The sequence below is a fragment of the Balaenoptera borealis genome (genome assembly GCF_965194805.1).
Source record: "Balaenoptera borealis genome assembly, chromosome: 1".
NCBI classification, from domain to species: Eukaryota; Metazoa; Chordata; class Mammalia; order Artiodactyla; family Balaenopteridae; genus Balaenoptera; species Balaenoptera borealis.
Genome location: NC_138860.1, coordinates 115,837,395 through 115,861,593, shown reverse-complemented (window position 1 = coordinate 115,861,593; position 24,199 = coordinate 115,837,395). Strand labels below are relative to the sequence as shown.

Here is a 24,199-nt window from a genome sequence, read left to right as displayed (position 1 = left end):
ACCACAAAGCAGAGTGGAAGATGACCACAGGAGGGGAGGCGTAGGCAGTGTGTTCCAGAGAGCTGGCTGGACTGCCGTGCTTGGGATGGCGCATCTCGGAGCCAGCAGGCAGCCCAACATCCAATCTCCCCAAGGCTTTCAGGCTCTCATTGACAGGACCCAGCTTGGCACCTTGGCAGTGGGGTACCATTTCTCCTTATCCTGTCCAGCTGAGCTAATGGGGCATCCTTTAGGGAAAATGTTGCCTCTCTAGTCCCTTTGAGGGCCTTGGAGGGTGGCTGGGAGGCTCAGCTCCCGTGTAGCATGTGAGAACATGACGGAGCCTTGGGGGCAGGGCCGCCTGCCATTGGACTGCAGGTTGTTTCTTGCTCTGAGCAGATGAATTTAAGATGAATTCTGTTCATCTGAAGATTTTAAAGTTCATCTCTCCAGGCAAAACTAAGTGAGTTTGTTCCTGGCCCTATTTCAATGCCGAAATAGGCAACTGAGCTATGACTTGTCTTCAAAAAGTGTGAGTCATGGTGCAGTTTCTAGATGCACAATGCTGTGCTTGGTGGGCAGGTTCCCAGAGTATTTATGCTCTGCTAGCACTGCCCTGAGGGGGCGCAAGGCTTTCACCTCCACCCTCGCAGGAATGCCTTTGGAGCTGGGGCTTCCTCTGGCTCACCACTTGCCCGGTATTTGGAATTCCTACCTCCGGGGCTTCTCAGCTGCTGCTCTCTGCCTGGACCGCTCTCCTCTTATGAATCTGCATAGCTGCTTCCTTCTCAATGGAAGGTCAGCTCCAGCGACCTCAGATATAGTTTCCCTGATCACCTCAGATAAAGTACCCTTGCCTTTCTCCAGTCATAGTCTTTCAGGCTTTGGTTTATTGTTTGCTGGCTTGTTTATCTTCTGTTTCCCTCCCCGCCCACACCAGAATATAAGTTATGTGAAAGCATGGATCTTGTCTCCCTTGTATATCTGCCCTTAAGCCTGGTATGTAGTGGGCTCCCCAAACTGCTATATGTGATTTTGGGCAAAAAAAAAAAAATTACCCCTTTGAACTTAAAATGGGGTTGATATCACCGGTGCTGCCTGCCTGATGGAACAGTAAGGGCCTGGAGTTAGTGTCCCAAAGATACTATTTCCCCCACCAAAACTTGCTAATCATCTTTAGAGTCCATATTTTTGTAAATAGCAATACCATTTACCCAATCACATAACCCTAAAATGCGTAGGACTCATTCTGGGCTTCTCTTTGCTTTGTTCCCCCGTTAACTGCTCCTTAAATGATGGTGACCAGTTTGTCCAGAGGCCACAGCCTTAAGGTACCTCCCATCAGTGCCCTTCCTTTACAGTCTCTTGACTGCCGCGAGTCTTTTCCAGGACTGCTGCTAATTGCCTCCAAATGGTAGTTCAGTTTGTAGTCTTTCCTATCTTCCCCCCACCAAATTGGTTGTCCACACAACAGGAAAATAATCATTGTGAAAGGCAAATTTCATACCACGACTACCTGGTTTGATAATCCTTTAATGACTTGCTTTGCCAAAGGATCGATTCCAATGCCTTGGAGAGCCATATAATAACAGCCTTCCTCCGTCTGCTTCTACAGCTCTCCAGCTTCACCTCTCACTGCCCCCCGCTCCCCGCTCCCCCATCATTTCTAAATCACCAACGCGTGCACCATGGACACAGCGCGCACAGTCACACCCCCATGCACCAGCCATCCTAAACTGTCTGCAGTGCAGGGAGGAAGGTACAAGGTAGCCAGATGCCTTCCCTCCATGGCTTTTTTTTTTCCTTTTCTCTATCTGTGTTCATATCCCCTTGTCAAACACCTGCCCATCTTTTCAAGAGTCAGTTCAAGCATACCTATTGTGAAAGACCATTCCAGACCCTTCCCTCTGCCTGCCACTCGTAAGAGCTCCTGAATCCCTTCCCTGTGTTGCCTCTGATGCTTGTGCATCTGTTATATTCCCTCTGCCAGAGAATGCCTCTGCCTCCTCTTAGGTGCTCCTTCATGATAAAGATTATTTTGTTCATCTCCCGAGTGAGCTTCCTGAGCTAGGCATTATACTTGGCATGTAAACTGATATGTGGGAAAGAATTAGGCAGTAAAATTCAGTATACTTATTATCTAGTCCAGGGCTTTGTTTCAATAATGTACTTTTGACTGGTATTTGGAAATTTGAAAGATTTCCTTGAAGGTTAGAAGTAGGAAGAAGAGTTATTATATATATGCTGTTAATAGATATCAGTTGAATGACCAAAATATTTTGTTAATGAGCTAGTGTTTACTGAACATTTACTGTGTTTAGAGTTTTGGATTTGGCCATTTGCAGGGGATGCTTGACTCAGCTTTTGGACTTTACTGAAATAATTCTGGCTCTTTCTATAAGAAGTCAAAATTTTAGATGGTCAGCACAGGTTCTTGGCTTACAGGCAGTTTAGGATCTCCAAGGGTGCTTTCAATTCCAGGCTTTGGAGACTGAACTTGGGCACAGAGTACAGCAAGATAGAAGCAACTTTTTTTTTTTTTAATCTGGCTGCGTGGGGTCTTAGTTGTGACATGCGGGCTCTAGTTCCCTGACCAGGGATTGAACCCGGGCCCCCTGCATTGGGAGCATGGAGTCTTAACTGCTGGACCACCAGGGAAGTCCTTACAGGCAATTTAGAATAAAGTTTCTGGTAATGTTTTTTGTCCAGTACCCCCTAAAAGGATTTTGAAACACTATGTCCTCTCCTCATACATTTTAAAAGTTAATATCTAAATTTTTTTATAATTGTAAAAAATGGCACTTCTGATATTATAAATATTGATTTTAAAAAACACTCTTTTTAATGTACCCATTGGAAGCTAAATTAAATACCACAGTGATTTCATATCTACTATGTCATCCATTTAAAAAACACACAAACAAGCTGGTCTAGAAAAGCTGGGAATTTTTACATAGTTGTTTCCCTTGTGGAACTCATTTCATTCTTCTTCTATATAACCTAATCCCCATTTAACAGTCTTATGTTTGAAAATCTTTCATTGATTACCTTATCATACTCTTGTGACGCACATATATACACACTATATTTTTTTAAGTTCTTGTGACAATAAGCCTCTAAATGTTAAACAGAATTTCATTTGGATTGAGTTTTTATGATTTTGACTAATATACCATTGACCAGAACAAGTATATTAGAATTTTGATGAATAATTATTAAGCATAGGTAAAATTTTATGGAAAATAACTTCTCAGTGAGATGCCTGGGGCTTAAAAAGAGTTTATTTATGCATAAGTAAAACTTATTGCTAAAATAAGATAGGCTTCATAATCAAGGCTTCTTTTTAAATGTAAATGTTTAAGACACCTTACCACATAAATAAGTGTATGGGAATGAAGGCAGTATAATTCCACTCTATTTTTTAAACTCCTGAGGTGTATGACAAAAGTTACCTAGTGATTGATCACAAAAATGATTTTCCATGTTCTGTTGTCTAACAGCTTGATTGGGTCTCCCTCCAGTGTTGTTTGAAGCAAAGAAATGGATACTTTCCCCAGCTCCTAAAAGGATTTCTCAGTCTTGAAAGTCAATCACTTTCTTAACATCTATAACCCTACAGGTGTTTCAAATGACCCTCAGCTTGGAGCCCTGGAGATTTTTACTCCCCAAGACAATGCACCATAAGCAGACTCCTGAGAAGTGAGATGTTTTTACCTTTCTTGTGGAACGTGGGGAGAAGATGACTGTGAAAAGGGAAGAAAGGGAGATGGCCAGAAGGAACCAGCTGGACATCAGGTGTTCTGAAGCACATACTTTTAGACGAGGGTTAATTGGTGATCTGGAAGTAGATTCTACCAGAGTACTCCTCCTTCCAAAAACAAAAAGCCCCCAAACCCCTTACCCCACTTTGAAGATCAACTGGTTTGGGTGCTAAAGAAAACTTTTCAGTCAAATTCGCTATCAACTCTAAGGAAAAAGGCCCCAATAGGCCAATTTAAAGATTTCTTCTTTGTGGACAAGAACATTCAAAAGGGAAAGAACATGGTTCTTTTAAAAAGACTTGATGGAAGCTAATTTGATACCAAAGTGATAGAATCACCATTATCCATTTTAGGAATGTACACTCAAACTCTCCTAGAATATTTAGAAATAATACATAATTTTTTGTACACATTGTTAGACTATATACAAATAGAATGTTGGTAAGGATCACCAGGTGCTTGACTGACAGTCACCTAGGTCAGTGGGTGACTGATAACTAAGGACAAGTCTTAATCCCATTGAAAAACAGTTTCCTGCAGTGTTTTATCAGGAATGCTAATTTCTTTCCAAGAGGAGGTTGTGAATTACATGCAAAAAGGTTTGGTCCCAGGCTAGGTTTGGGACATTTTTTTCTTTACAGAGTAATGCATTCTGAAGGGAGAGGAGTTGAGCCTGGCTGCCATTCCCATTGATCAGTAAGTCTTTATTGGGTCCTCCTGGATCCTGGATGCTCTTGACACCCTGTATGTAAGGGCACTGTACAGATGTCCCCTGTGCTCTTGCCTTCTCCCAGCAGCTTGTAGCAAATCTCTCCTGAAACACTTTACAGGGACCCCCACCACGTTACTTACTCTATTATACATTTGTACATCACTTCTCACATACTGAAGCATTTATATTCATATTTATTCTCCTGATGACCTGTGGGAGATGGGGCAAGTGTGATTCCCAGGATACAAATGTGGATACTGAGTTTATAAGGGGATTGTGGCTTGTCGCAGCAGACTCTACAAGTTAGCTGTAGATCTGGTACCTGATGAAACAACTTTTTCTACAGTATATTGCCTGCCTCCTTTTCCCAGATGTGTTATTTTATAGAAGGCTCTAAAAATTGAAAAGCTTGCCTTAATGTGATCATATGAAGATTAAGTAAGACAGATATGCTCACAAAATGCTTAGTAGAGTACATTGCTCTTAGCAGGCCCCCAGATTTTTTAAAAAGAAAAAAAATGTATTTGAATTTTGGGTCTGCCATGATTCATTTTATGGATTAAGAAAAAATTTATTCAATATTTTTTGAGCACTTAATATTTGCCAGGCACTGAGAATAAATCCAACAATGAAGAAAACAGCATGGAGCGTACATCCTAGAGGAGGGAAGATAAGACGATAAGCAAATCCAACATATAATATCATGTACTGAGTGCTCTGATGAACAATGAAGCAGGGTACAGGGCTAGAGAGTGGTTGGCGGCTGGTAGTGGTTGGTGACACAGCGTGGTCTGGGAGAGCGTCCCTTGGGTGAGGACTTTTGAGAAGACCTGAGTATTACACTCACCTGAGTCTGAGCTCAAAGCCTTGAGTTTATTTGGGTAAGTTGATTCAAGTCATGGTATTCTAGAGTTGTGTGGAAGAGATCTTACAGAGTATCGATTTTTAACCTTTTTTATATTATAGGCATCCTTGAGGGTCTTTCCCAGAATACTACACACATATGCATAACATTTTAACATGCCTTGAAATCCTCCTTAGAACACCTCAAGTTCATATCCCTGTTCCATCTCAGTTTTTCTTTTTACTGATAAGACACTAAGGTTGAAAAAGGCAAAGTAAAAATCATCCAGTGTCACAGCTAGTTAGCGACTGAGTCAAGGACCTAAGATTCCCATAAAGTTGTCCATTGCTTTTTCTGCTAAACTCTCTAAGTTGCTAGTGTTAAACTTTCTCAATTTGGTCCATAAAGCATCTCTTGTTTTTTTAATATCTACACCATTTTTATTTACGTAGAAAACCTCCCCAAGTAGCTTATGTGGCCAGTGTGGCTCCTTGTTCTACTTCCTGACCAGTAACAATATAAATAATATCCCAAGCATTCCAAATACCCTAGAAAATTATGAACAAGGAGGACTCAGGCTGGCAGTAGAAAAGGAAAAAACAAACAAAAACCAAAATGGAGACCTTGGAGTGTGAAGATGTTCTTACAGACAGCAGAGGGGCTGGAGGTGGGAAAGGGCTTGTCCCAGTTTTGACAGGGGACAGGGACTCCCTAGGGTGAAACAACAGCCAGGCTCACCACTCCACCCAGTGATTTCCTCTGGGGACATTTTATACAAAAACTTGGAAGATAAACTTGTCACTTTCAGGAAAATATTCATTGTATCAACTTATCTTCCCAGCCACACTTCCTTAACAGATGTCTCAACTTTTAGTACAACAAAATAACCAAAAATTTTAAGTAGTAATCATCCACACTGTGGAACTAATGTGTAATTTCCAAAATTGGTTGCTGTGTAAAGGTTTTGATTTGCTCGCAAGATTTTCTTTTTTTTTTTTTAACATCTTTATTGGAGTATAATTGCTTTACAATGGTGTGTTAGTTTCTGCTTTATAACAAAGTGAATCAGTTATACATATACATATGTTCCCATATCTCTTCCCTCTTGCGTCTCACTCCCTCCCACCCTCTCTATCCCACCCCTCTAGGTGGTCACAAAGCACCGAGGTGATCTCCCTGTGCTATGCGGTTGCTTCCCACTAGCTATCTATTTTACGTTCACACAAGATTTTCTAATAAAATATACCTGGCTTTAAAGCCTCCAAAAGTTAGCCACTCTACCTCCTACAAGCACTGATATTTATTGAATTTTTAGGCTGCTTTCTGTTGTTGCAAAGAAAACCTACTTTTTCCATTAGAAGTGCCCCGTAGTGTTGTGTTGATAGAAGAATTCTAGCCTTTTCTCTCTTAACCAGTGAAAGGCCCTTTCTTCCATATTCCCCATCCCCACCCCCATTTCTAGGTATTTCTAGCCTACTTTTCCATCTGTGTGCCTTGTTGCTATGGTGATGGGCACTGTAGAAATAGAGAACAAAGCAGATATAATAAGCATCTCCAACATGGTTCACAATGCTAAAAAGGGATCTAGGTTTTTTCAGGCATGGGTGGTTCTTTATTGGTGATAGAACTGGACCAACCCAACTGGGAGGGGGCACTGGGGTTATGAGCTGATTCAGGCCCTACTTTTCCCATTGTTCTACACTTCACCAGACCCTTCTTTACCCATAATCATGAAGGTGAGCAAAGAGCATTAGGAGCCTGTGGAGGGGATGTAGTACAGAAATTCATGCCACAGAGTCACCCCACTGCAAAAGGCAAATCTACTGAAGCGTATTACATGGGAGGAATCTTGGGCTGGTTTTACGGTTTACCAGTTGTTAATCCTATTGCTTGAGTTAGTATTATTCAACTTAACCTTTCAGTAGAGGAGATTTGCCAGCTTAGGTTTTCCTCCCTTCAAAGTATTTAGTCAGTATTAGACTTTTTAAAAAAATTAATTAAAAATCTGTCTTGATTACTGATAGCTTGCAGTGTTTGCTCCCATCCACTGAATTTTAAAAAATAAGTGGTTAAACCAATGTGCACTTATTTTGTGCTTGTTTTAGAATTACAATGAAATATTCTCTCTATGTTATGGAAATTAGTGTTTTCCATAAGATCTGGGAGAAGGTGGCCACAGGTAGTTTTTAACCTTCCCACATGTGTGTTCATTCTTTCATATGTTACATCTTCAAGTATCAGGTTCTTAGACACCCATAATGAAATACCCAAAGATTAAATAAAATATTCTAATTAACCAATTCCAATTTCTAGACACTTATTTTTAAATTGAATATTATGTTTTATAATCACTTATAAAACACTTTTGCATCACTTACGTTTTATGTTTGTGTTTTATGTAGAGGGAAAATAGTTTTTAGCACAATGTTTCAGTATGTAAAGTCATGGGATGTGAATCAAATTTTTGGAGCTAAAGAAGGTGAACATTCTATGTGTCTGTTGCATTGTGGCATGAGGTCCTGAAGTTCTTTTTGGCTCTAAATTCTTGTTTCTTTGGCCATGTGGCTCCTTTCTTTTTGCCTGATGAAATAGTACTGTGCCAGTTTTATCTGCTGTAATGTCTCTTACACTGATGTGAAAATATGCTTGGAATCAATCTCACACTTTGAGTTTTTTAAGTATATACCCAGTGTAGCCCTCCCTGCCAAAGTCAGCTATTCCCCTTTGTGTCATGAATGGAAGAATGAGAGCACTGGAGACTAGAGTGGGAGTGGGAACTCCCAGTGCTGATTCTGGCTCAGCCTCTGCCTGGGGTGGCCTTAAGAGATACATTTTTAACCCCATAAGCAGCACTCAGCTTCATCAGGAGGAGCCCAGGAGCCACAAGGAAGGTTTTGAAGCAGAAGGTAACATCAGATTTGTTTTGGGAAGTGATGCTGGCCGTCATGTGGAGGATGTGTTGGCAATGTGAGAGATCATGTTGGGAGACCCAGTAGGGCAGTGGGGATGGAGCAGAGGAGGCTCATATGAAAAAAACTTGAGGAAGAGGTCAGAGGAGTACATATTCTCATTTTCTTTCATCACAAGCATCCCATGGTAATTACGTAAGTCCAACTATGCTTACTGAAGTTTTACTAGTTTTACTATAATTTCTAACTTTTCAGTTTTTTGTAGAAGGAAGGGATTAAGTTCCTTCTGATTATTTATGGAGTCCCCCAAATCCTCAAATTTCAGGTTACCAGTGAATGTACTTATATTAGCACAACTTTAAAAATCATAGCTTTGCTATAGGCTGAGTATGTCCCCCGCAAAATTCATATGTTAAAACCTAACCCTTAAGGTGACGGTATTGGGGGGGGGGTGTCTTTGGGAGGTAGTTAAGTCATGGGGGTAGAGGCTTCAAGAATAGGATTAGTGCCCTTATGAAACAGACTCCGAGAGCTCCCTTGCCCTTCCAACCATGTGTGGACACGAGAAGAGGTCCTTCTGTGAACCAGCAAGTGAGCTCTCACCAGACACTGAATCTTCTTGGCACCTCTCAGCCTCTAGAACTGTGAGAAATAAATGTTGTAGATTAAGCAACCCATTCTATGGGAGTTTGTGATAGCAGCCCGAATGGATTAAGACAGCTTCTAGGGCTTCCCTGGTAGCGCAGTGGTTGAGAATCTGCCTGCCAATGCAGGGGACATGGGCTCGAGCCCTGGTCTGGGAAGATCCCACATGCCGCGGAGCAACTAGGCCCGTGATCCACAACTACTGAGCCTGCGCGTCTGGAGCCTGTGCTCCGCAACGGGAGAGGCCGCGACAGTGAGAGGCCCGCGCACCGTGATGAAGAGTGGCCCCCACTTGCCGCAACTGGAGAAAGCCCTCGCACAGAAACGAAGACCCAACACAGCCAAAAATAATAAATAAATTAATTAATTAATTAAAAAAAAAAAGAAAGATGCTGTGAAGATTAATTTTAGAAAAAAAAAAAAGACAGCTTCTAAACATGAGTGTCTTACTAGAAAAGAGAGAAGACCTGGGAGAAGTAGTGTGTGTTCTGTGGGAAGAATAATGACTCTTTTTGCACAGGAGAAGTCTGTGGAAAGCAGGTAATCACTCCACACAGGACAGTTCCTTGTTTCCCAGAAGGCTTGAAAACTGTGGGCACGTTGGGTAGATTTTATGGGGGGAGCAGGGCTTGTATTTGCCAGGAGTTTCCCCCTTCATGGGCAATTGTTTTCTGATGCCTCCTGGGCGAAAGGAGTATCCATTGCATTTGATGTTATCATCTACGTGAAGGGAGAAAGGCCAGGTAGAACTATTTCTATTTTTACGATTAAGCTGACCCTTCTGAGAGACTGTGTAGCTTAGCTCCCAAATAAGGTAGATGTTAGTCAGGATAAGAGTTCACTCTCCTTAGTCGTTTTGCTGACTTCTCCTACTACACTCATGACTGAAGGAAGGGGTGAATGAATGAATGAATGTATGTTTAGTGTGCTATTCATTTTATTGAGCTGAGCTACTTTTTATTCCCCTCAAAGATCTCTTTGAAGATTATTCACATTCTTGCTAGTCTTATGAGTTTACTGGTTGTGCAGGCATAGATAAATCCCATAACTCTGTCTCAGTTGCCTCATCTGTAAAGTGGAGATAACCTCATGGAGTTGTTGGGAGCATAAATAAGTTAATTGATGTAAAGGGTTTAGTAGAGTATTTACATGTGGTTATCTTGTGGTGAGTGAGCATTAGCTTCCCCAACTGAGTGTTACAATATACTGAGCGAACTTGACTGCTTCAGCCTCACATCAGCTACTTATATGGGCCTCACAAAACACTGGGCTTGTTTTGTCTTATCTACCTAGGAAGAACTATTAGGGTAGGTTCCGCTTGATTTGTCTTTTGATGATTTATAATTTGTTGTTTCAGTTAACTAGGCTTAAATGGACTTTTTCCTGGTTATTTTTAGAGTCAGATTACTTAGTGCTGGAAAATTAGGCTTTTATATAGTTATTGATTGTACAGGAACACTACAAATTAGAAGAAATTATAGCTGTCCCAGGACCAGATTGGAAAAGCCTCTAAGTTTTTGTTATAGCCTGAAATTTGTTCAATCTTCACATTCTCTGAAATTCAACCTTGAATTATTCAGCAAATGAACAAGTAAAAAAAAGTATGGTCCTTCACATTTTTAATGCATATTTTGAGATATGTAGACTTTAACTTTGAAAAGTCTTTCATGATAATTGATCAGCATGTGTAACAATACTCAAAAGCCACATAAATCTAGATAGCATAGAATTCTCATTTTTATCTGTAAGAAGCCTTGGAGCTCCTTTGTTTCTTTTCCTGTTCTGCATGAAGGTGACTGAATCAGTGACTCGTAGTTTCCTTATCTTAAAGTGATCTAGAGGAGAGAAAGTTTATTCTAACAATATGATCTCATTTTTGAAAAATGATGATTTTTTTTTCAATCTCTGTATCAGTGTATGTGTGAATGGAGAATGAGTTGTAAGGATGCAGAGTTGCCTGGTGTGTGCATTGGAGAATGATGAGAGGGGAAAGGGAACAGAGGAAGGAAACTATTCTGTAGTTCACTCTTGATTCTGTGTTTTTCCTCTCTAGTGAAGTTCTCAGAGATGTTATACATGGTGCAGCAGTCTTATTTAAAAAAACGTTCCTTCTAAAAACATTTCCTTTCCTAATGAGATTTCATTTTGGTGCTTTGTTGTCAGTGTGCTGGGAGTTTTGAAATGTTCTCTGTGTATTTCTGTGATTTTTGACCTAATAATCTCATGGGGGTTTACCAGGCTTAGCAGCTGTTGTTTTTACCAACTATTGCTAAATTCTGTTAATGTCCAAAGTTGAAAAACCCTTTTTTCTACATTAGCCTAGATTATCCAGAGTTTTAAAAAATTTAAGCCTTTTCCTCACCCCTTTTAATTTTCATTTACTTGCAAGAAAACGTATAATATTAATATTCTAATGGATGGTTTAAACAGGCTGAACCTGTCTCTCATAGGACTCCAATGACAGCTTGCAGTGTCAGTTGCAGAACAGCATTTTTTTTGATAAAGCCATCTATCCTCTTTTCTGCTGGAGGAAGGAGAGACCTCAATTCTATTGTAATTTAAGTAGTGTTTAGTGTAATATGATAAATGTTTACAGAGTGATAGTAATGATTGTTCTTTGACAAAGCAAAAGGAAAAGTTGAGAAGTCAAAGACTTTGAAAATGTCCTAGGAGAAAATAAATTCAGAATTATAGCCATTTTGGGGGATAATTCTGCAGTTTTATTTGAAGGAGGGCATCAGATACTGAATTTTGCCTTTTCATTTAAGTAATGTAACAGGAACTTTTCTTAAATAGCTGACAGTATATCTTGCTTCCTTTGCAGTCTCTTTTTAGGGGACCTTTAATTGGTCTGTTTTAATTATAAGGCAGTGGTTTTTGAACTAGAATCTAGGTATGCTCTTGAATTCCTCTAGGGTTAATTTTGTTGGTTCTAAATCCCATCTGATCTCTATACTATCTTTCACATTCCCATTTTCCCTGTTGAGAGCTTAAATTTATTCTCATATATTCAGGATCCAAAGCAATAGTTTTTCTTATTATCAAATCAGATGGCCAGCCGTTTCTGCATTTACAGGTAATGATGTGTATCAACAACATGCTTTATAATTACAAGGCCATCTTTACATACATAATCGCATTTGACTCTGACACTCCAGTGAGAGAGAGAGAGAGAGAATGGCTACCGTTAATTCCTATTTTATAGGTGAAGTTTGAGAAGTCACTCAATATACCCAAAAATAACGCACAAACAGAAGGACTAGGAGAAGAACTAGTTCTTTTAGCTTCATGTCTAGTGTTCTTTCTGGCCTGTCATACTTTGTGGGCACACCCTGTTCTATGCCATGAGATGTTTGCCATATAAGCAATTGAGTCAATATGCTGTGTGAAATTGGTGTACCAAATTTTAATAAACTTTCTAAAACCAGGTTGTTATTCTTTAGTACTCTTCCTACTAAGCATTATCATTGCACTGTCTGTGTAGTGAGAGCAGTTTCCTGCTTTCCAGGCTAATGACATTGTGAGTATACAGCTTCGGAGGTACAGAACAACAGGACAGCAATAAGAGAGATGCCCAAGGAGACATATAACTAAGTGACAAGTTCAGTGGAAACAATGTAGGAAGTGAGACCCAAGCTGAGCCTGGCAGGATGAGATAGAATTTGGAAAGGTGAGGGGGGGTGGAAGGGAAATATCTGAGCAGAGACGTACAGGACAGAATGTATGCAGTACTGAAATAATTGTGAAATGCTATGTCCAGGATTTGCTTCAAAATAATCCTGGGCATGGGTGTGATATGAGTTGATAATTGTTGAAGCTTAGTGAAGGGTACATGGGGCTTCCTTATACTGTTATTTATACTTTTATATTAGGGATTTTTCATGATAAAAAGTTTAAAATATGAAAATGGTATGTATTGTTTTTGGACAGTGGGTAGGCTGGCCTATCTGGAATAAAGGGTTTGTTCAAAGGCACAGTGGGAAATGATGTTGGAAAGATAGTTTGGAAACAGATTTGGTGGTGGGAGGGAGTTCATGAATGTACACTCTGGAGTCTGGGTGAGCGCTGGTAGACACTGGTTCATTTACTAGACTTAAGTTTGACTTGACTATGAGCTGAAGGTGGGGTCACAATGCAGCCTGGCATCCTCGTCAAGGATGACAACAGACCCACTTAGGGGGTTTCTTAGACGCCACCACACCTGACATGCCGTATTCAGTTCTGGAAGGCACATTTAAAGAGGGCTTTTACAAACTGAGTTTCAATGGTGGTGTGACAGAAGGTGTCACATCTTAGGAATCTTTCTTGTAGAACACTCCATCATTTTATGGTTGTTTATCTGGAAAGGACTTATTTTCCCATCTGCCAAGTTCCTTCTCTACTCCTTTTTAAACTCTCTCTCTCGTGTGCCTGAGAATGGGCAGTAAAAGCGAAGTAAAAACACTGCTGATTGCCCAGTAATATAGAGGCACATGTGCATGACGGCACCTAATTTAACCTCCTGGAAACAGCCTTTAACAGCAGACAGTTACACACAGAAGCACCCAACCGTTTAGAAAGCCTAACTCTTTGGTGTAGCTTTCTGAAGCAAAGTTCCCTCTTCCTTCCTGCTTAAAATGTTTCTCTATTGCTGAGGAAAAATAGGAGAGAAATTTGGATAGTTGGTAATATTAAGGAATTATTAATTATTTGGATGTGATTCAGTGGTATGCTAGAGTTGACGAGAGACGATTGTTACGTTTTCAGGAATTTTGCAAGCCAGTTGTTAAACACAACCATTAAAAAATTATACAAACTTGAAGTATTAAAATAAAACTAACACCCAAAATTTATCACTTCCTATTAATTTTTCTATAATTTGCTGTTATCTGTGCTCTTAAGGTTATTTATATCTAATGTCTCCGCATAGTCGAGGTGCTGAATGTGTGCTCCACATTTCTTATCAAACCCACGGAAATTGGCAAAGACTACAAATTAGGGCCTTCCCCCTCCTCCCTCCCCGCCCCCCTGGCCAGAGAACTGGTTGTAAAATACCTACCAGCACACTATTGGGTATGATTATGATATTGTGGTTATATTTTTTAAACTCTTTACCTTTTGGAGATGCATACTGAAATAAGCCAGATAAAATATAATATCTAGAATTTGTTTCAAATAATCCAGTTGAAGTGGGTATCATGATTGTTGTATCAGAGTGATGGGCACATGGGCTTCATTATACTACTACTCTCTCTACTTTTGTGTATGTTTTAAATTTTCCATAATAAAAAGTTAATAATTAAGGAATGTTACAATATAAATAAATAAGTTGCCTATACCCAGGAGACAGTCTGGTACCTGTCTGTCCCTCAAACTTTGATGCTAACATTGATAAAATATTATTCTCTAATTTTAGAGACCTTATTTGTAACTGGTTGACATAGATCATTGAGCTTAAATGTCTGTTTCTCATTAAATAAAATAAAGGAATCACTATGTGCAGTTTACCATACCTGTAAGTATAAAGGAATCCAACACAGCCTTCCCTAGGGCACTGAAAAGCTCTCTCTTCACAGTGGGGCAAAAATGCATTGTTGGATTGCAATCCTGTTTGCAGAACCAGTTGTACAGATAGGGAAAAATGAATCAAGTTATTGCTCAGAGGACTACTTTGGGCTGTATGACAGCTGTGTGCCCTCTAGATTTATTTTCAGTCTAACTGATTTGAGTCATTTCTCAAGAAAGGAGTGCTGTCAAGTGAATTGTCTTCTCTGCTGATGAAGAGAGCCTTTCTAAACATTGCCTTGCTGGTAAAATTGATGTGTTTGGAATTGTTGGCCTATGAATTAAATTAGACCCAATCCAATGACTTAAAACACATAGCCTAGGTTGTGTACTGACTGCATCTCACAAAGAGTGCAGAAGCACAGTATTTTTTCTAGTATATATCTAGACATCAAATGGGTAATTTGTAGCATAAATTTGTAGCTTAGAATACATCTCTTTTTTTCTAAGTTTGAGGTCCTTTTAAATTTCATTCGTAATATACATCTGGAGAATGGTAGTAGTTTTCTTCGTGTCTTTGATTGTATAATAATTCCTACTTACCAAATGTAGTTGACCAGAAAAAAAATTTATGTAGAATAAGGAATACAAGTGGTCACGGTGATTAGCCCATCAGACAGAGTGGTGCGGAAATTATTAGGTTTATAAGGGGGACAAGGAAGGGCAATAAGAACCTTGAGGGGAAAGTAGTCTATAATATCTTATAATTTTAAGTTATGTGAGTTTCTAGGCTGTGTAAGAAATACAGGCTTAGACCATTCTCTAGGTTTAACCCCCGCCCCCCCCCCCCGACACACACACAAAATCAAAATGTCAAGCAATGAAAATAACAGATGTCAAACTCAGGTAACCTGGGGTCAGAATACCAAAAGGAAGTCTAGCTTGAAGCAGATGCTGAAAACAGGAATTGAGATTCGGAAACCAGAAGTCAGAGTAGGAGGGTTGAAGAATCATAACTCTTCATTATGAGACAGAACCACGCAGAGGAATCACCTGGAGAACCTGGGAGGTTTTGACACTTGGCTACAGTTTTCCCCATGTTCATTTCTGTGTACCAATAACCTGCAATGCCCTGCAGGATCCCACCATGATATAGGTCCTAAAAGAATTTCTTTGGAGTATGTAAATAGAAAGCATGGTTCAAGATGAAGTTGGGACATGGAGATTGAGTCATGATTGCTAAGGGAAAACACATGTCAAGTTCTTGAAGTACAGTAATCACAGGACTGTGATTTATTCACTCAGCAATTATTTATTGAGCTCCTACTATCTGAGTTAAAAGCTGGGGATACATCATTGAACCTTACAGATAAAAGGTCTGTGCTCTTAGAGCTTACTGCCTTGTGGGTAGACACAGAAAATAGACAATTATATAGTACATTAAACAGAGATAAATTACATAGAGAAGAACAAAACAGGAAGTATTCTTCAGAATTGGATTCCCCAAGGATACATTTCCCAGTTCTATCAAAGCTAGCAAAGGAAAGATTAATATTTATAAAAATACAAAACATACCACATCTGAAATTCCTTCCTGTTTCTGTTAACTCTGTTGATGAGCTAAATACATTCACTGTTTCTACAACCAACCAGTAGGTTTAAAGCACAAAATGAAGTTTAAGTAGCGTGGGAGAGCAGCTTTTTTACACTGAAGTACAATGAAAAATACGCCCTTACACATTTTGTTAGAGTTGGCCATTCATGATCAGGATGGTAGTGAGCACCTACAACAGGGAGGCTGGAAGTTATTTAAAATCTTCCCGTCCTGTTTACCTCCAGTTGGGCAGACAAGTAGAAGCCACACAAAGAGATGTGTATGTGTGTGTGTGTGTGTGTGTGTGTGTGTGTGTGTTTTATAACATATAGACATTATGTTTCAGTCAACTTGATTGCCTTCATAAAAAAATTAAATTGTCTCATCTTTAAATGGAAATATTCACAAAGGCAAGTATTAATGAACTCCTTTATGCAGGAGATGGACTCAGTCTACATTTACTTCTCTATTCCAAATTACCAAGTGCAAGCCTTTAAATCCAACAATGGCCAAGGTCAGCAGCAAAAACAGTCTAACAAACACATATGTTCTCCTCTCCCCAGGGCTCCAGTTTATTTCCATCTGCCTACTAGACCTTACCACCTAAATGACCCACAGGTACTGCAAACTCAGTGTTTTAAAAACCACATTCATCAGCCTTCTCCACTGACCAGTTTTCACCATTGACCCTGTGGCCAAAACCAGGGTGGTCTCTTGTCCTTGAGTCTTGGCTTTCCTTAATATCTAGTCTGCCACCAGTCCTGATCAACACCTGAGTAACTCTAGAATCCATGCCCATAAACTATTTAGCAGAGTACCTGCTTGAAAGTACTAAAGAATGATTGGTACTTAAAAGTGCTTAAAATTATTTGCTTTTATCCCCCCCTTCTCCTCACACTTAGTCACATCTTAGTTCAAGCCTTCTTTCTTATTTTTATCCGTTGGACTATTGATCTGGTCTCTTAACCTATATCGTACATTCCCCCTTCTAATGAACCCTCCATGCTGCTACCAAAGCAGCAAATACTAAATTTCTAAATTTGAAATTTGACACTGACCAGATCATTTCACTTCCTTGTATAAAAACCTTTATGGATTCCATAGCATGGTACCCAAGTCTCTTTATGATCTGAACCTAAGTGGCCTTTTTACCTCACCTTCTTCAACTTTTCCACAGGGTTCACTCCCAAGAGCAGTACTTGGTCAAAACTGAGCTACACCAAATCCCTAATAAAGGTATAAAACCTTAATTATGTTAGTAAATTATCCTTGATTCATAGTGAAAGAGCAAATTCACCAGATTGCTCATTGATCTTCCAATGAATATTGGAATATTAACTCACACTTTATGATCAAGCCTTTCACCCAACTTTATTCCTCTTTCCTTTCCTCATCTCTCCCATCAGCCAATACTTGTCTGATTTTTTCTGTTACTGCTACTTAAATTCACTCCTGTCATTTTTCACTGACACTCCCCTGTTCAGGTCCTGACTACTCAGTTATTGAATTACTGCAGTAGGATCCTACCTGGTACCCTTGCCTCCATTCTGCCTCCCCTCCCTTCTCCTGCCCCAGTGTATCTCCCATGCCCCAGCAGGTTACTTTTCCTAAAACACTGCTTGCATTCTGTTTTAGAATCTATAATGGTTCTCTTTTGTGAGTCAAGTCAAGCCATACTCTTCATTCTGGAATCTTAAGTCCTAACTGTCCTTAGTGCCTCACTTATTTGTGAAGTCATCTCTGGCTATGAAGATTCCCTCCCCAGTGGGACCTGCTGCCTCATTGCTCTTCCCCACTCAAGACTCTCTGCTCTTGCCCTTCCCCAGCTGGAGGTCTTCTTCCTGATCTAGCTCCTGCATATCCCGAAAGGCTCAGATGCACGTCACCCGTGCTGCTTTCTCCATTCCCTGAACTATAATTGTTGGCCTTTTTGAGAGGCAGCTTCTGATGGTGAGAACAACATGGTATTTGGTGTCAGTTATGGGATCAAGCTCTTGTTCACCAGACATCTGATTTAGGCAGCTTATTTTTTTCTCTCTGAGCTGGTATCCTTATCGTAAAGTCAAGTGAGTGATTTAAATGACTTATGGGAAAAAATGCTCCATAAACTTTAAAGCATTATGCAGATGTATCTCATTGTTGTCTCAACTATACTGTTTAATCCTTGATTATATGTATTCCTGTTCCCTATTCATTTTGTGTATGTTTCCCATCTCCCTAACTTTGAGTATTTTAAGGGTAGATATGGGGTGAAATGCAGAAGTAAAATGAATTCTCATTTAGTGACTGTCATTCCTTCTTGTCCTATTTAGCCCACACCACAGCAAATGTTCAACACATTCTCCCCTGTCAAGAGAATCCAGTAATTACAGCATAAAGTATCAGGCACTAGAGTGAAAGTACAGGGAGTGAGAGAGTAACCGGGAGAAAATGAGGTGACCAGAGAGAAGGAGACTGCCTAGGCAACTGGCCTGCCTCCATACTGACTTACTTTATGGGTTCATAGACGAACTCATTAGACTCTGAGGCAGTCTCTTCAGTCTATTTACACGATGGCAATAGAATTACCTCATCTTCTTAGGAGTAATACACTTCTTGCATAGAGTAGGCTCGCAAATGTTTATCGAATTCACTACCCACATGATTATGTATACTGTTATGCACACATGTTTATACAGGCACATATACATGCCAATGGATGTCACTACTTACATAGTTTTTTTTCCCTTTAAATTTCATTCTCGTGTGTAGCAGCAGTGTGTCTGCTTTGTCTGCAGAGTATCACTGATATTCGCATTTGCCTTGTGTTTGTGCAGTGTCTGACAGGGGGTACCTGATTACTTGCTGAAGTCATAAGTAGTTTAGGAACTACCTTATTTAGATTGCTAAGAAATACCCGTACAAACATTGCATTATTTCTCATATTAAGCTTACTCAAATCCTGCTTAAGATCAAAAATAAGAATAAAAAATAATAGTGAGAATTCATTCTGTTTTTGCACAGGTATCTTCTAGCTGCCTCTTCCACAGGCAACCTTCTAGGAATGAGGGATATGGTGGTGGAGTGCAGGGATTTATGATTCTGATTCGAAGGAAAATATGAACTGTGACAAGTCTTGTTTGATGACACTATCCTTGAACAATAAGAATAATCGTTAGATATTTATAACTCTTGCTATGTCTGGGTCACTGAGTCTTCATACTCAGTTAAAAAACAAACTAATCCAACAGTAAAATATGGTTCCTGTTTTAAAGGAGTTTATAAATTTAGAGTAAAATACAGGGAATGACAGTAATCCCAGCAAAACAGTTAGGAGAAATGGGATTTGCTTGTTACCTTAGAAGCAAAAGGTACATTTCTCCAAAGTAAGTCATTAAAGACTGTGATTGTTTTGTTGCAGGGCTGACTTAGTAGCAGGAAAATGATAGCTTAACCCTGTTCTCGGTTCACCAGGTGGGCGGGTAAACCTAGCATTTCAGATGAGCCAGCCTGGCCACAGGAAAAGGCATTTGCATTGAGGGACATTGCCAGACAACAAAATGAAGACTTCTGCTTTTGCAATTTCTCTTATTACTGCTTTCATTAAATTGATGTTTCCAAAGGAATGAGTTTTTAAATGAAATCTTAATAGTGCTTCAGCTAATTCCAAATGTACTCTTTCATTTTACTCTGCTTTCACAATGTGATCATATTTGGTTTCACTTCCTGGTTTGTCCTCACAAGGCTGTTGCTGGGAAATATTTAAATAAAGTATTTATGAGACATGAATATTGTTTTTTAATGGATGCAGTTTGGTTTGATTTAGATTTAGTTCATGTAGTAATTTTTATAGAAATAAGATTTCTGTTGCCTAAATTGGTAAGTCAGTTGCTTAGGGGGAAAAAAAAAAAAACGTTTTGCCACTGAATTTAATTAAGTTACCTTGTGTTGAAGCCTACAGAACTGTTTGATTAGGCACCAGCTGTGAATCAAGTGAAATGTAGGCCCATAATTAGAGTAATTGTAACTTGATTTTAAACAGAGGTTTGATTGCATGATGAGTGACATAATGCCTAATGATTTTTCCAAAAGGAAGGCCTAGTATACTCTTGGGCTAATGGCTTGCTCAGGGTGTATCTAACATGGCCACTAGTGTATCAGGCACCACTGTGTGTGTGTGTGTGTGTGTGTTTTAAATGACTGTTCTTATGTGTTATAACATTGCATGAAATATTTGGCTACTAATTCTAAAACTGATATTTTTATCCCAATGCATCTAATTTCCACCAAAGTATTCAAGTACCATCTAGTGTAGAAAACCTAATCAAATCCATTTCTCTTTTGAAAACATCAATTAAGACTTTTAGGAAAAGTCTGCTCCCTCAAAATCTAATTGTTTTGTCCAGTTGCATCATTTTACTGGCTAATCTGAAAGCGTAATTTTTTTAAGCATAACTACTTTTCTACTTGATATTTTAATTATGAAGTCCTTTATGTTTTATTTTACAAGGTGATCTGATATATACCCTAATACAGAATTAGGCTTCCTGCTCTCATTCTCAGATCCCTTCCAATGAATTCTTCCTGATGCTTTCAAATTAATTTCCCTAATATACACTGATATGTCCTTAAATGTATTTTTTTCCATCATTCCTCTGCTCAGATACCATCAGTGATTCCCTACTGCTTGTATGATCAAATCTAAATTCCTTTCTGCTCTCATAAAAATATATGACTATTAATTCTACAAGTGATATTTTTATCTGAAAACAATTATTTCTCAGGTGCCTGTTATATGCTAAGGGCTGAGCTGTGTCTTGAAAAATTCTTAGCCTGACATTCTAGACTTTATTTGACCCAAATCTACTTTCCACTCTTATCTCCATTATTACTGTCTCAAAACTTCCACTCAATCCACACATGTCTCTTCACTAACTCCTTAAATTCACCTTGGCTTCCTCCTATTTGTTCCTTTATTGTTTGTTTGTTCCTCATTCCTTCACATAAAATACTAATCCTCCCTTCTACCACTCATCCCTTCACCTCCCATTTATATAAATCCTATGCACTTTTCTTGGTCCAACTCATGACACCTGTGCAATGACTATTATTTCTTTGGCATATATTGCCTTAAAACATAACTGTGTAATCCATTTGTTTGACCTTTCTTGTATTCATGCTTTATTTACCAAAGCATAAGGTCTTTTTGAAGTTCATGTTTAAGTTTGACACCTTTCTGTCCCCTTCAGAATCTGGGAAGATGATGCTTTGTACCCAGCAGAAGCTAGGTCATGATTGCTGAGGACACTTAGTGGACGCAAGATGTGACAATCCTATACTCTCTTGGTACCCCATCTCTGGCCATGACGCAAGTTGGTGGCACATAGGGCCCTCTTCATTTCTATCTCTGTTCAACTAACAGTGACTAAGTTGTTGCCTTCCTTCAGTGAATAAGACTTCCCACAATGGAAACACACGATGTTGTCAAATGTAAATAGAAAAATGTTATTTCTTGTGTATGGGTTAGGGGGAAAAAAATGGAGACAGGAAGAAAAGACACCATTAGCTTTCTTGCTGCAATCCTTCTACCTTCAAGTTTGTTGCTAAGAAATAACCGTAGATTCATTTGCTGTGCACAAAGGAGAAACCTAGGTCACTGACAGGAGATGAGGCGTGCTGTGCAGCTGGATTTGTCACTGAGCCGGACCACGCCCCACCCTCGTTTAGAAGTCTTGTGTTAAACTTCCAGACTGGGAATGTGGCTTTTTTTTCCTGGGAAGCCATCACAGTTCCAGAGAGAACATGGCTTCTCTTCTTTGCTCACACCAAGTGAAGCTGCAGAGTCCTCTGAATTCTAAAGCCCAAGGCCAACCCAATATGCAGAAACCCTACCACTCACCTTCTTTGGAATGTGGACAATCTACCTGATTCCTGTTAGTTCTTTGTGGGTTCTTTTAGAAGCCTGACCTTACTCTTATCACTTCAGTATCCCCAGAGCTGCCTCAAATTATTCTTAAGGCCATGGCTAAGCTAAATCTCTTTTCTCTTTTTGATAGGGCTGGAATAGAGACTTTATCTCCTAAAGGATTCAGGGACCTTTGCCTGTCATGTGGAATTAGGTGATTTGAAGATAAGATACTGTGGTGATTATAGGAAGTTGTTCTGGTCTTTGCTCCAAGCAAGGGGGGGAGGGGGTTCTAATTTTAATTCTTTTAATGTTCATTTAATATTTACTAGCAGCTTCTGCCTACTAAGCCCTGGGGATACAATGACAAGCATGAGACATGTAGACCAGACCTCCTAGAGCTTATACTTTAGTGGGAGAGAAGTAAACCTCAATTGAACAATTACACGAAGGTGTGTGCTAAGTGCTGTGAAAACAAGGAATAGAGAACTAAAAGAACACATTGTGAAGGGCCTGGTCAGAGAAGGGGTCCCTTAAGACATAACTTCTCTAAATCATTAACTCAGGACGTCCGGTGGCTTAAATGACTGCCTGCTCTGTTTGGCCCTTGCAGGTGAGCTTGGCCTTCTAAGTGGACTGCTTGGCACTGTTTCAAATTGCAACTAGTTTGAATAAGAATTAGCCCTCCTGTAAGACTATTCTCATGCAGTGGGAGGCTATGAGTGGTATAATAAGAAATACATTTATATTTGGTCTTTGCCCTCAGCTTCTGGCACAGAGCTCCTAAAATCCTTGGAATTTCCTGACAGGAGCATCTTTTATTACTCATGGTGAGCCCCTTTCAGCCTTACCTGGCTTTATGCTAATGGGGTGACTGTGGGTGGGCCCCTAGGGAGCTTCAGGATGAGGGCTGGTTGCCAGAGGGACCAGCCAGGTGACTAGAGGGTTGGAACTTTCAGTCTACCCCCTGACCTCTGAGGACAGGGGAAGGACTAGAGATTTTCAGTCTCCAATGTCCGGTGATTTAATCAATGATGCCTATGTAATGAAACTTCCAGAAACACCCCTAAACGACAGAGTCTGGGAGCTTCCAGGTTAGTGAACATATCGAGGTTCTGGGAGGGTGGCGTACTCAGACGGCGCATGAGAGCTCCACACACACCACCAAATACCTTTCCCTATGCATCTCTTCCATTTGACTGTTGCAGAGTTGTATCCTTTACAATAAACCTGTAAACCTAAAGTGTTTTCCTGAGTTCTGTGAGTCGTTCTAGTGAATTGTCAACCTTGAGGAGGGGGTTGTGGGAGCCCCTGAATTTGTAATTAAGTTGGACAAAAGTGTGGGTAATCTGAGTACCTGGGACTTGAGACTGGCATCTAAAGTGGGGGCAGTCTTGTCGGACTGAGCACTTAGACCTGTGGAATCTTGCACTAACTTAAGTATCAGGATAGGATTGCATCGCAGGACACCCAGGTGGCGTCAGAGAAGGTAATGTCAGAAAAAGAGACAACTCACTATGTTTACCGTAAATGGAGACCAGACATTTTTCTGCTCCAGCAGAGGAGCAAATGAAAACCAATGTTTTTGACCACCAGCAGCCATTAACCAAGTTGCAAACATGAAGCACTGATTTAACACCAAGGTGAAAGTGGACTTTTTACCTGAAACATAGATGACATAAGAGCTGGTTTTTTCGAAACTGACCTATTTCTCTCTTAATGCTCTTGCTCAATCCTTTACTTCCACACCTTCTTCCAGCGAAAATAGGAGCTGGAAGAGGTAAGCAGTCTTGGCTGACTGTAATGTTTTGAAAGTCCTCTCTGGGTTGGGCAGACAGGTATGGCTGCAGTTCATTGGCACTGTGAGCCAGAGGTTGCAGGTGTTGTTTTTTTTCTTGCTTTTTTAAATCCCTAGTTGATAGTGTGAATGGTCCATTTTCAGTCCATTATTGCAAGGTGGATTTGGAGAAGAACTTTCTGCTCAAGTTATTGTCTTCTCACAGTGAAGAGACTACTGCCAGTTTTGTGTTTTGGTCACATATTGCTACCTGGGCCCCTGTGCCTTTCTAAAAAATTCTTTTTGACTTTGTAGTAGGACTTAAGTGTGAGGGGGTGTCAGTGACCTTGTAACACTTGCCGTTTTGTTTCCTTGGAACCAAGATGGTGTCAGTAAGGCTCACTTCATGGGTTGTTTTGTTTCAGTTTAGGATAATGCTCCAAGGTCAAAAGCATCCCCTTCTAAAATTACTTTACTGGCAAAAAAAAAAAAAAATGGTTTTCTCTAATGAGTTCCCCTTTACATTTATGTGCACCTTTAATGATTTCAGAATGCTTCCACAGTATTTCTTTTACCACTACTGTCAGCTCAGGGCCAGTATGATTGGCCA

At 39.9% G+C, this 24,199-nt stretch overlaps 1 protein-coding gene across 8 annotated transcripts in view; it reads left to right on the top strand.

The window, feature by feature from the left end:
* LRRC8B (leucine rich repeat containing 8 VRAC subunit B) overlaps positions 1–24,199 on the top strand; it is a 73,422-nt gene that overhangs the window by 6,005 nt on the left and 43,218 nt on the right. The window contains exon 2 of one of the 8 annotated variants that reach the window (XM_082384122.1): positions 3,599–3,678. The exons of 5 other annotated variants lie outside the window; for them this stretch is intronic. The gene's annotated coding sequence lies outside the window, so the exon portion shown is untranslated. Of the gene's footprint in view, positions 1–3,598; positions 21,398–24,199 lie in introns of all 8 variants that reach the window. 2 more of the 8 variants (XM_082384121.1, XM_082384120.1) reach the window with 2 other exon arrangements.